Raw genomic sequence first — 13746 nt, forward strand, 5'->3', positions numbered from 1 at the left:
TTCTGCTCTCTGTCCCCAGGTCGACTAGGTCCTATGGTGACCTGTACCCTCAAACTGGGCATCTCCATCCTCAACGGAGGCAACGTGCTGGTCCAGCAGGTTAGTCTACGTCACATTATTACAAGTGTATTACTGTGTATGTTTGACACATCATTACCACAGATATATTCCATCATCACGTCTTGCCAAGACTTTCTGTGCATGAAAACGTGAGTTTTACATTCCATTGTTTTTGGCAGAAAATGCTGGATTACCTGAAAGAGAAAAGAGACGCAGGCTTTTTCAAGAGTTTGTCAGGCCTCATGCAGTCCTGCAGGTAACTGTGACTACGCCACCCAACTAACCCAGAGTACAGACCTCGTCTCAGAACTGCCTGGGGAATGATGATAGCCTTCTGATCAACTTCTGATAAATCAATGTATCGTAATTTATTGATAAGCATGTTGGTTATACCCAAATGACAATAATACATTGACCTTCATAGTCCTATCACCACTGTTTATGTCAATGTTATTAATGATCCCTGTTCTGATGCGTTTCTCTTTGACAATGTACCTTATCTCCATACCCTCCACAGTGTCCTGGACTTGAATGCCTTTGAGAGACAGAACAAAGCGGAAGGTCTGGGGATGGTGACAGATGAAGGATCCAGTAAGTTTAGCGACAGGATGGCCAGCTGATGCAACGACCCCAACCTTTAATAAGTAGTTCAACGTTTGAGTGTAGCTTCCTTTTTCCCCTTTAGCCGTAGGTGAGCTGTCTCGCTATCTTGGTTGCTGTTTGACACTTCGGAGTGTCTTTACTCAGAAAACTGTTAAGAGAACAAAAATCACACCGTTCCTTTCATTAGTTGTCCCCAAGCCTAGTCTAGGTAGTGCCATGTTTTCAGTGTTCGAGTTCAGCTTATTTAGTTTTCTCAGAAATAGGTCCAAGAGATGTCTGCTATGTTAGCTGTTGTCTTGACTCAGTAATGCTGGACCATGTTAGCTGTTGTCTTGACTCAGAGAATCTAGAACATTAGGGATCAACACACACCTTTCACTCACTGCTCAGCAAGAAGCCAACCTCCTTCCATATGGCTTAATGCTGGACCATGACCTAATGCTGGACCATGACCTAATGCTGGACCATGACCTAATGCTGGACCATGACACTGGCCTAATGCTGGACCATGACCTAATGCTGGACCATGACACTGGCCTAATGCTGGACCATGACCTAATGCTGGACCATGACCTAATGCTGGACCATGACCTAATGCTGGACCATGACCTAATGCTGGACCATGACACTGACCTAATGCTGGACCATGACACTGGCCTAATGCTGGACCATGACCTAATGCTGGACCATGACACTGACCTAATGCTGGTTCATGACGTAATGCTAGACCATGACACTGACCTAATGCTGGACCATGACCTAATGCTGGACCATGACACTGACCTAATGCTGGACCATGACACTGACCTAATGCTGGACCATGACCTAATGCTTGACCATGACACTGGCCTAATGCTGGACCATGACCTAATGCTGGACCATGACCTAATGCTGGACCATGACCTAATGCTGGACCATGACACTGACCTAATGCTGGACCATGACCTAATGCTGGACCATGACACTGACCTAATGCTGGACCATGACCTAATGCTGGATCATGACATAATGCTGGACCATGACACTGACCTAATGCTGGACCATGACCTAATGCTGGACCATGACACTGACCTAATGCTGGACCATGACCTAATGCTGGACCATGACACTGGCCATGACACACACCTCCCCATCACACCGAATACACACACACCGAATACACACACATACTTCCCCATCACACCGAATACACACACACACCTCCCCATCATACCCAATACACACACACCTCCCCCACACACCTAATGCACACACACACACCTAATGCACACACACACACACACCTCCCCCCACACACCTAATGCACACACACACACACACCTCCCCCCCACACACCTAATGCACACACACACACCTCCCCCCACCCACCTAATGCACACACACACACCTCCCCCCACACACACACACACACCTCCCCCCACACACCTAATGCACACACACACACACACCTAATGCACACACACTTTCCCCTCACACATCCTTCAGTACTGAAAGGTTAACGACAATAACACCCTATGTACTAATTCCACGCTAATTAACATCAATCCTTAAAAACCTTCCCTTTAACAGGATGCCCTTGTCTCCTCACCTATAATGAGGTTAAAAACCTTCCCTTTAACAGGATGCCCTTGTCTCCTCACCTATAATGAGGTTAAAAACCTTCCCTTTAACAGGATGCCCTTGTCTCCTCACCTATAATGAGGTTAAAAACCTTCCCTTTAACAGGATGCTCCTGTCTCCTCACCTATAATGAGGTTAAAAACCTTCCCTTTAACAGGATGCTCCTGTCTCCTCACCTATAATGAGGTTCCCTTTAACAGGATGCTCCTGTCTCCTCACCTTTAATGAGGTTAAAAACCTTCCCTTTAACAGGATGCCCTTGTCTCCTCACCTATAATGAGGTTAAAAACCTTCCCTTTAACAGGATGCTCCTGTCTCCTCACCTATAATGAGGTTAAAAACCTTCCCTTTAACAGGATGCTCCTGTCTCCTCACCTTTAATGAGGGATGCTCCTGTCTCCTCACCTATAATGAGGTTAAAAACCTTCCCTTTAACAGGATGCTCACCTATAATGTCTCCTCACCTATAATGAGGTTGAAAAACCTTCCCTTTAACAGGATGCCCTTGTCTCCTCACCTATAATGAGGTTAAAAACCTTCCCTTTAACAGGATGGTTGAGGTTAAAAACCTTCCCTTTAACAGGATGCTCCTGTCTCCTCACCTATAATGAGGTTAAAAACCTTCCCTTTAACAGGATGCCCTTGTCTCCTCACCTATAATGAGGTTAACAACCTTCCCTTTAACAGGATGCCCTTGTCTCCTCACCTATAATGAGGTTAAAAACCTTCCCTTTAACAGGATGCCCTTGTCTCCTCACCTATAATGAGGTTAAAAACCTTCCCTTTAACAGGAGGATGCTTTAACCTGTCTCCTCACCTATAATGAGGTTAAAAACCTTCCCTTTAACAGGATGCTCCTGTCTCCTCACCTATAATGAGGTTAAAAACCTTCCCTTTAACAGGATGCCCTTGTCTCCTCACCTATAATGAGGTTAAAAACCTTCCCTTTAACAGGATGCCCTTGTCTCCTCACCTATAATGAGGTTAAAAACCTTCCCTTTAACAGGATGCCCTTGTCTCCTCACCTATAATGAGGTTAAAAAAAAACCTTCCCTTTAACAGGACCTTCCCTTTAACAGGATGCCCAGGATGCCCTTGTCTCTCCTCACCTATAATGAGGTTAAAAACCTTCCCTTTAACAGGATGCCCTTGTCTCCTCACCTATAATGAGGTTAAAAACCTTCCCTTTAACAGGATGCCCTTGTCTCCTCACCTATAATGAGGTTAAAAACCTTCCCTTTAACAGGATGCCCTTGTCTCCTCACCTATAATGAGGTTAACAACCTTCCCTTTAACAGGATGCTCCTGTCTCCTCACCTTTAATGAGGTTTTTATATTTTCTTTTTGTTCTCCTTTTTGAAATTCAATGTCTTCACTTGCTTACATCTGCTTTGTTCGTTTGTTTGTCCTCTCCTCTCATTAAAACTCATCGATGGCAGTCGGCAGTGAGCGGGGTAAATAGACAATTCAGATGCTCCCAAGCGCCATGCTAACATCTTGAATTCCGTCACCATATTGTAGTCCTTCTCTCTCATCTTCACCTCCCTGCCTCATTTGACCCCCACATGACCTGGAAGCATTAATCTATTGCTTTGGTCTGCAGGGAGGTCCATTCATACATATGCATGTGTTGAATGGAGACATAAAACTAAAGGTTTACTTTGTTAACTCCTGTTAATAGTGGTAATTCTTAGCTTTTCTTTATGTTATTCTACATCACTAATCTATATTCTACTAATGATACTCCTATAAAGGCTATCAATATTTTTTCCAAAGGTTTAACCTATGATTTATAGACTTGTCCACAGCTGAACCAAAGCATTGATGTGCTTTGGACTTGGGGCCTATTTCACAAAGCTGGTTTCATGTTTAACTTTCACATGGATGATATCTGCTGCTTTAGAAATTGAATTCAGTTCTTCCCACATTTGTCAAGTACTATGGAATGGAATCCCTTGCTGATTCTAATTCTAGTGTTCCACCTTTCTGTTCTGATTCTAATTCTAGTGTTCCACCTTTCTGTTCTGATTCTTAAAAACAAAAAACATTCCCTACCATGTGTTGTCTTGTTCTAAGACTATAGGTATATGTGAAAGTTATCTGGCTATTCCCCAGCTTCCTGAAATGTCCTGGTGTTTCACCATATTCATTTCAATTGTAATTCATTTCAGAGCATTTTTTCAAAAATGAGCACTTTGGATGCAGCTGTTATCTGAAGTCCCTGGACTTCTGAACGTGTCCAAAGGTTTTAGTGAACAACACAGCCTCTGTATCTGTGCTTTGCCACGTGCCTGTCGAAGAGTGATGGGTGCCGAGTGAGCAAGGGCACGATCCCAACTTGACATCCACGAGCCTAACTCAGACTTTCGCCTATATCATGTAAACTCTAGTTGCTCGCGGATCTCAAGGTAGGATTCGGCCATTGTTTTTCTTGTTGTTTTGGAGAGCAGTCTTCACCTACTTCTGTCCCCTCCCCAAGGTTCCAAAGTTCTGACGAATGATGACTTCACCAAAGATCTCTTCCGGTTTTTGCAACTGCTCTGTGAGGGGCACAATGGGGGTGAGAACTTGTAAAAATGGCTATTAAAAAAATGTGATTGTTGTTATTTTTTTTGGGGGGGGGGTATCAATTTGGACCAGTTGTTACGTTTTGAAAGTACCATTTCCATGTTAGCTAACTTAACCATAACTCATGATAGGTTGCTCACAACCAGGCTCCTACACTACACATTATCACAATTATCCAATTAACCACATTATCCCAAAAGCTAAATTTGTTCTTCACAGATTTCCAAAACTTCCTGAGAACACAAACAGGAAACACGTTGACAGTCAACATTATCATCAGCACAGTGGACTACCTGCTACGCCTTCAGGTGATACACACTCACACACACACATTCAGCTATTTTGTCTCCCTAAACCACAAACACACATTCAGGTATTTTGTCTCCCTAAACCACACACTCACACACACACGTTCAGGTATTTTGTCTCCCTAAACCACAAACACACACACACATTCAGCTATTTTGTCTCCCTAAACCACAAACACACACATTCAGGTATTTTGTCTCCCTAAACCACAAACACACACACACACACACACACACACACACACACACACACACACACACACACACACACACACACACACACACACACACACACACTACCACTCACTAAAAAGGAGAATGTGACATGTTTTCACCAACACATTGACATAGTAAAATCCTTCTCTGTAGGAATCTATCAGTGACTTCTACTGGTATTATTCTGGGAAAGACATTATCGACGAGGCAGGGCAGGTCAATTTCTCCAAAGCCTTAGCTGTCGCGAAGCAGATCTTCAACTCACTCACTGAGTACATCCAGGTAAGACCTGTCCCCTTGTGTTTTTATTGGGTTTCTAGATTTAGCCGATATTCACTCTTTCGTCTCAAACATGATATTTCTTTATTTTATGATACTTACTGATGTTTTTTATTGGTGTGATCTTTATAAATATTCACTCTATTTTTGTGTCCTTTTTGTATTTGATTATTGTCTTCTTCCTTCCCTTTCCCCCTTCCTCTCTTCTTCCCTCCCTCCATCCTCCCCCTTCCTCTCTTCTTCCCCCTCCCTCCCTCCCTCCTCACCCTTCCTCTCTTCTTCCCTCCCTCCCTCACCCTTCCTCTCTTCTTCCCTCCCTCCCTCCATCCTCCCTCCTTCCGCTCTTCTTCCCTCCATCCCTCCCTCCCTCCCTCCATCCCTCCCTCCACCCCCCTTCCTCTCTTCTTCCCTCCCTCCCTCCCTCCCTCCCTCCCTCCCTCCCTCCTTCCTCTCTCTCTCTCCCTCCCTCCTTCCTCCTCCCTCCTTCCTCCCTCCCTCCCTCTCACCCCTTCCTCTCTCCCCATCTGCCTGTCCCAGGGGCCATGTATTGGGAACCAGCAGAGTCTGGCTCACAGCAGACTGTGGGATGCAGTGGTGGGATTCCTGCATGTATTTGCCAACATGCAGATGAAGCTGTCCCAGGTAACTAGGTGTCCTCAGTGCTGCACCAACCATTCCAGTAAAGTGAGTAAAATAAAACAGTAAACTACTGGCCCAGTCCAGTGTCCTGCGAGCTACCCTGCTGTCCTGGAGTTGCAGTCAGTGTCTATCTATAGGCAGCAGTGTCCCTCTGCTTCCTGTCAGTCAACGCTCACTGTCGTCTCCATCGCCTCTCCAATCACTCACTGAACTTTTGAAAATCACTCACATTTCAATAGACTATTCAGGGGATGTACTTGTACATCAAGCTGCCTCTCACTACAGAAACAGCTCAAGGCTTACTTACTACTACACTTAAATAGCCTCAAAGAGTATAGGATTCACCCACACAGGACCGCACCAAACATCCTCAACATCAATAAGCAGGTCATTAGATGTAAAGCTATTTTTCCCCAGTTCATTGCTGTGAATGAGAATATGTTCTCACTCAACTTGTCTGGTAAAGGTTGTTAAGGTTTACATATCTGGTAAATTAAGGTTTACATTTGTATTAACGTTTAAAAACTGTATGTATTAATGCCTATATCCTGCAATAAAAGGGGCGTTTCAGCAGGAGCTTTACCCCAATAACCATGAACACAGTTACACAGTCAACCATTTACGGACATTACAATGTAAAGCGGTTTAACCACCACTCGTCTACTGTCTTTGACTACTGTTCTCTGACAATTGTGACACTGTTTAGAACTGTCTGACCATTGTGACACTGTTTAGAACTGTCTGACCATTGTGACACTGTTTAGAACTGTCTGACCATTGTGACACTGTTTAGAACTGTCTGACCATTGTGACACTGTTTAGAACTGTCTGACCATTGTGACACTGTTTAGAACTGTCTGACCATTGTGACACTGTTTAGAACTGTCTGACCATTGTGACACTGTTTAGAACTGTCTGACCATTGTGACACTGTTTAGAACTGTCTGACCATTGTGACACTGTTTAGAACTGTCTGACCATTGTGACACTGTTTAGAACTGTCTGACCATTGTGACACTGTTTAGAACTGTCTGACCATTGTGACACTGTTTAGAACTGTCCACGTCTCAGTGAAATGGTCTGTTGTAAAAAAAACTCTTGTCTAATATATATCCTAGTTTATTCTGGCTTGTAGTAATAGTTGCGCTCAATAGTAGATTTAGCTTTTCGTTCTGTCGTCCAGAGGAATGCGGATGCTGTCTTCCTAGATTAGGCCTGTAAAATCCCTCTAACATTCGATTTGAAATTAATCTGTGTTGAATGATTTTGTTTTGGTTGCGTATTTTTTATGCATGCCAACTTTATATTGTACACATTATTGAGATTGAAAAATGCTTTATAAATACATTGTATTATGATTTATTTATTTTATTATTAAGTACTAATAAATACAAATGAATAAATAGTAATTCATACTAATAAATGAATCGTAATACAGTGTTAATGGAGTTCTTCTGACGGCCGGTGCTCCTTTAGGACTCGTGTCAGATTGAGCTGCTCAAGGAGTTGATGGACCTTCAGCAGGACATGGTGGTGATGATGCTGTCACTGCTTGAGGGTAAGAACCTACTACAGATTTACTCAAATAGGACTTTAGACGTTGTAGGTTACGGTCACCACACAAGCATTTGTTTGAACGTATATATTTACACCATATAGTCAATAATTTACACATAGCAGTAATGGTGCATTCTGTAGGTATCCACATAATACAAGTTCTATTCTTAACCCCATTCATTTACTTAGATTTGTGTGTATTGGGTATAGGTTATGAAATTGGATTTGTGTGAAATTGGATTTGTGTGTATTGGGTATAGGTTGTGAAATTGGATTTGTGTGTATTGGGTATAGGTTGTGAAATTGGATTTGTGTTTATTGGGTATAGGTTGTGAAATTGGATTTGTGTGTATTGCTAACCATGTGTATGTGACCAATACAATTTGATTTGATTGTGTGAATATGAACAAGGAAGAAAGTAAGAGTAAGTTTGTAAGTAAAGTGAGTAAGAATGTAAAGTAAAGTAAGAATGTAAAGTAAAGTAAGTAAGAATGTAAATTCAAGTAAGTTAGAATGTAAAGTAAAGTAAGAATGTAAAGTAAGTTAGAATGTAAAGTAAGTTCGAATGTAAAGTAAGTAAGAATGTAAAGTAAGTAGAATGTAAATTAAAGTAAGTAAGAATGTAAAGTAAGTAAGAATGTAAATTCAAGTAAGTTAGAATGTAAAGTAAAGTAAGAATGTAAAGTAAGTTAGAATGTAAAGTAAGTTTGAATGTAAAGTAAAGTAAGAATGTAAAGTAAGTTAGAATGTAAAGTAAAGTAAGAATGTAAAGTAAAGTAAGTAAGAATGTAAATTAATGTAAGAATGTAAAAGTTAGAATGTAAAGTAAAGTAAGAATGTAAAGTAAGTTTGAATGAAAAGTAAAGTAAGAATGTAAAGTAAGTTAGAATGTAAAGTAAAGTAAGAATGTAAAGTAAAGTAAGTAAGAATGTAAATTCAAGTAAGAATGTAAATTCAAGTAAGTTAGAATGTAAAGTAAAGTAAGAATGTAAAGTAAGCTAGAATGTAAAGTAAGTTAGAATGTAAAGTAAGTTCGAATGTAAAGTAAAGTAAGAATGTAACTTAAGTTAGAATGTAAAGTAGGAATGTAAAGTAAAGTAAGAATGTACAGTAAAGTAAGTAAGAATGTACAGTAAAGTAAGAATGTGTGAATATGAACAAGGAAGAAAGTAAGAGTAAGTTTGTAAGTAAAGTGAGTAAGAATGTAAATTAAAGTAAGAATGTAAAGTAAAATAAGAATGTAAATTAAAGTAAGTAAGAATGTAAAGTGAGTAAGAATGTAAATTCAAGTAAGTTAGAATGTAAAGTAAAGTAAGAATGTAAAGTAAAGTAAGAATGTAAAGTAAGTTAGAATGTAAAGTAAGTTAGAATGTAAAGTAAGTTAGAATGTAAAGTAGGAATGTAAAGTAAGTTCGAATGTAAAGTAAAGTAAGAATGTAAATTAAAGTAAGTAAGAATGTACAGTAAAGTAAGAATGTGTGAATATGAACAAGGAAGAAAGTAAGAGTAAGTTTAAGTAAAGTGAGTAAGAATGTAAATTAAAGTAAGAATGTAAAGTAAAATAAGAATGTAAATTAAAGTAAGTAAGAATGTAAGGTGAGTAAGAATGTAAATGAAAGTAATAATGTAAATTAAAGTAAGAATGTAAAGTAAATTAAGTAAGATTGTAAAGTAAGAATGTAAATTAAAGTAATAATGTAAATTAAAGTAAGTAAGAATGTAAAGTAAAGTGAGTAAGAATGTAAATTAATGTAAGAATGTAAATTAAAGTAAGTAAGAATGTAAATTCAAGTAAGAATGTAAATGCAAGTAAGTTAGAATGTAAAGTAAAGTAAGAATGTAAAGTAAGTTTGAATGAAAAGTAAAGTAAGAATGTAAAGTAAAGTAAGAATGTAAAGTAAGTAAGAATGTAAATTCAAGTAAGAATGTAAATTCAAGTAAGTTAGAATGTAAAGTAAGAATGTAAAGTAAGTTAGAATGTAAAGTAAGTTAGAATGTAAAGTAAGTTAGAATGTAAAGTAAGTTAGAATGTAAAGTAAGTTAGAATGTAAAGTAAGTTAGAATGTAAAGTAAGAATGTAAAGTAAGAATGTAAAGTAAGAATGTAAAGTAAAGTAAGAATGTAAATTAAAGTAAGTAAGAATGTAAATTAAAGTAAGTAAGAATGTAAAGTAAATTAAGTAAGATTGTAAAGTAAGAATGTAAATTCAAGTAAGAATGTAAATTCAAGTAAGAATGTAAAGTAAAGTAAGAATGTAAATTAAAGTAAGAATGTAAATTAAAGTAAGTAAGAATGTAAAGTAAATTAAGTAAGATTGTAAAGTAAGAATGTAAATTCAAGTAAGAATGTAAATTCAAGTAAGTAAGAATGTAAAGTAAAGTAAGAATGTAAATTAAAGTAAAGTAAGAATGTAAATTAAAGTAAGTAAGAATGTAAATTAAAGGAAGTAAGAATGTAAATTCAAGTAAGTAAGAATGTAAACATGACATGACATTGATTCCCAGTCTTACATGGTGTCTCCCAGGCAACGTGGTGAATGGAACGATTGGAAAGCAGATGGTGGACACTCTGGTGGAGTCCTCCAGCAACGTAGAGATGATCCTCAAGTTCTTCGACATGTTCCTCAAGATCAAGGACCTGACCACCTCTGACAACTTCAGGGAGTACGACCCCGAGAACAAGGGGGTCATCTCCAAAAAAGATTTCCAGAAGTCCATGGAGAACCAGAAGCAGTACACCCAGTCGGAGATTGAGTTCCTCCTCTCCTGCACCGAGGCCGACGAAAACGACATGTTCAACTACGAGGAGTTTGTGGAGCGGTTCCACGAGCCGGCCAAAGACATTGGCTTCAACGTAGCCGTGCTGCTCACCAACCTCTCTGAGCACATGCCTCACGACCCCCGTCTGGCCACCTTCCTGGAACCAGCTGAGAGCGTGCTGAACTACTTCGAACCGTACCTGGGCCGCATCGAGATCATGGGCGGAGGGAAGCGCATCGAGAGGGTCTATTTTGAGATCAGCGAGTCCAGTCGTACACAATGGGAGAAGCCACAGGTCAAAGAGTCCAAGAGACAGTTCATCTTTGATGTGGTCAACGAGGGGGGAGAAAGCGAGAAGATGGAGATGTTTGTGAACTTCTGCGAAGACACCATCTTTGAGATGCAGCTGGCGTCTCAGATCTCGGAGCCCGACGTGGTGGAGCGCCAGGAAGAGGAAGAGGAGGAGGTGCACAACTTGTTAGAAGAGCTTGCAGAGGAAGAGGAGAATAGCGAGCTGGAGGCTTCCTCGGCTTTCACCATGGCCTGCATCTCCGCCAAGAAGAAGATCTCCAACTTCAGACAGATGCTGACCTTCAAGATCCTCAAGAAGCAGTTCAAGAAGACCAAGAAGCTGAGCTTGAAGGAGATGACCGTTGGGTTCTTCTCCTTCTTCTGGATGCTCTTCACAGGGTTCTTCAAGGGAATCTACAGCCTCATCTTCGGATTCTTCCACCTCATCTGGTCGTCCATGTTCGGAGGCGGGCTCGTCGAAGGTGGGATCTTTTTTTTATCTTCTTTGAATTAGTATTTCCTATTTCGTTTATTTTTTCTCTTTCACATTATTGTTTTTTGGCTAAGTGTGTTGCAATGTTTTTAAATGCACTTTAAATAAAGTTTGATTTGATTTGAAGGAGCCAAGAACATGAAGGTGACAGACATCTTGGGTAACATGCCCGACCCCACCCAGTTTGGTATCCACGGCGATGTGTTGGAGATGGAGAAGGTCGAGGTTGGTGATTCTGTGTCGGGCGCGACAGACCAGGCCATTAAACCGTCAGACAAGGCAGAGCAGGACATCTTAATGCAGATGATTAATCCCACACCAAAGAAAGGGGAAGGGTTAAAACACGTTGATCCTGGACTGGGAGACGTCTCTGAGACTCCTGAGACCACCGCCACTGTGGAGAAGAAGGTGAGCAATGTAGATCTGTTAAACCTTAGTGTAAAAAAATAAGAAATTAAATACAATGGTTTGTGCAGCTTATAACACTTTAGACAACCGGAAGATATCATATACAATGTTGATTTACGATGGCTTGTGTATAGCCTACTATTTCTCAGTAGGGCGTGTTTCACATGGGTGATGTCACGATAATTATACCTCTATCCTTCTGTTGACTGTCTCATGTGGAAGACTGAACCTCTATCCTTCTGTTGTCTGTCTCATGTAGAAGACGGATCCTCTCTAATCATCTGTTGTCTGTCTCACGTAGAAGACTGATCCTCTCTATCCTTCTGTTGTCTGTGTCATGTAGAAGACTGAACCTCTATCCTTCTGTTGTCTGTCTCATGTAGAAGACTTCTGTTGTCTGTTGTCTGTCTCATGTAGAAGACTGATCCTCTCTATCCTTCTGTTGTCTGTCTCATGTAGAAGACTGATCCTCTCTATCCTTCTGTTGTCTGTCTCATGTAGAAGACTGATCCTCTCTATCCTTCTGTTGTCTGTCTCATGTAGAAGACTGATCCTCTATCCTTCTGTTGTCTGTCTCATGTAGAAGACTGAACCTCTATCCTTCTGTTGTCTGTCTCACGTAGAAGACTGAAACCTCTCTATCCTTCTGTTGTCTGTCTCACGTAGAAGACTGAACCTCTATCCTTCTGTTGTCTGTCTCATGTAGAAGACTGATCCTCTCTATCCTTCTGTTGTCTGTCTCATGTAGAAGACTGATCCTCTCTATCCTTCTGTTGTCTGTCTCATGTAGAAGACTGATCCTCTCTATCCTTCTGTTGTCTGTCTCATGTAGAAGACTGAAACCTCTCTATCCTTCTGTTGTCTGTCTCATGTAGAAGACTGAACCTCTCTAACATTCTGTTGTCTCATGTAGAAGACTGATCCTCTCTAACATTCTGTTGTCTGTCTCTAACATTCTGTTGTCTGTCTCATGTAGAAGACTGATCCTCTCTAATCATCTGTTGTCTGTCTCATGAGGAAGACTGATCCTCTCTATCCTTCTGTTGTCTGTCTCATGTAGAAGACTGATCCTCTCTGACCTTCTGTTGTCTGTCTCATGAGGAAGACTGATCCTCTCTAACATTCTGTTGTCTCATGTAGAAGACTGATCCTCTCTAACATTCTGTTGTCTGTCTCATGTAGAAGACTGACCTCTCTAATCATCTGTTGTCTGTCTCATGTAGAAGGCTGTTAAAGAAGCTAAAGAGTCCGAACCAGAGAAAGCAGAGTGAGTCGTCTATACATTTATTTATCTCTGTCTGTGTATGTTTACTTCAGCTATGTAACATGAAGGGCATGTTAAAATAAACTTGATTTAAAGTGTATTTAAAACATAAATTCAAATCCTGTGCTCGGTTGCTCGCATCTTGACAGTTTGTTATTTTAAATAAGAGTTTGATTTTAATTGATAATACTTTCTTAAAATGAAAATAATTGAATGAAACGAAAGACTGTGTTGTGTGATGTGTTTGTGTTGTGTGATGTGTTTGTGTTGTTTGTGTTGTTCTGTGTTGTAGTGAGTTGTTTTGTGTTGTTGTGGGGTGTGTTGTGTTGTAGTGTGTTGTGTTGTGTTGGGGTTCCGGCTCTCTAACAGTTGTCAGAGCTAAGTGCTGGTGTCAGATCGATAACATATCGGCGGCCATCTTGTGTTCTCACAGCACAGAGAAGAAGGAGAAGGAAGACAAGGCCAAGGAGGAGGAGCCTAAAGAGGAAGTGGCTCAGGAGAAGCCCGCCCCCAAGTCCAGAAACGGCCAATCAAAGGATGCTCCTACTTCCTTTTTTGCCAGCTTCTTTGCTGGGCTGGAGATCTACCAGGCCAAGATGCTGGTAATACATCAGACATTGTGTTTGTTCAAAATCAACTACATTTACGTGTATAGCTTTTCTGCCTACCACCTGCACTCAA

At 40.5% G+C, this 13746-nt stretch overlaps 1 pseudogene; it reads left to right on the plus strand.

Moving 5' to 3' along the window:
* LOC135506227 (ryanodine receptor 3-like) overlaps positions 1-13746 on the plus strand; it is a 250423-nt pseudogene that overhangs the window by 221609 nt on the left and 15068 nt on the right.

This window comes from Oncorhynchus masou, chromosome 19, assembly GCF_036934945.1.
Source record: "Oncorhynchus masou masou isolate Uvic2021 chromosome 19, UVic_Omas_1.1, whole genome shotgun sequence".
NCBI lineage: Eukaryota > Metazoa > Chordata > Actinopteri > Salmoniformes > Salmonidae > Oncorhynchus > Oncorhynchus masou.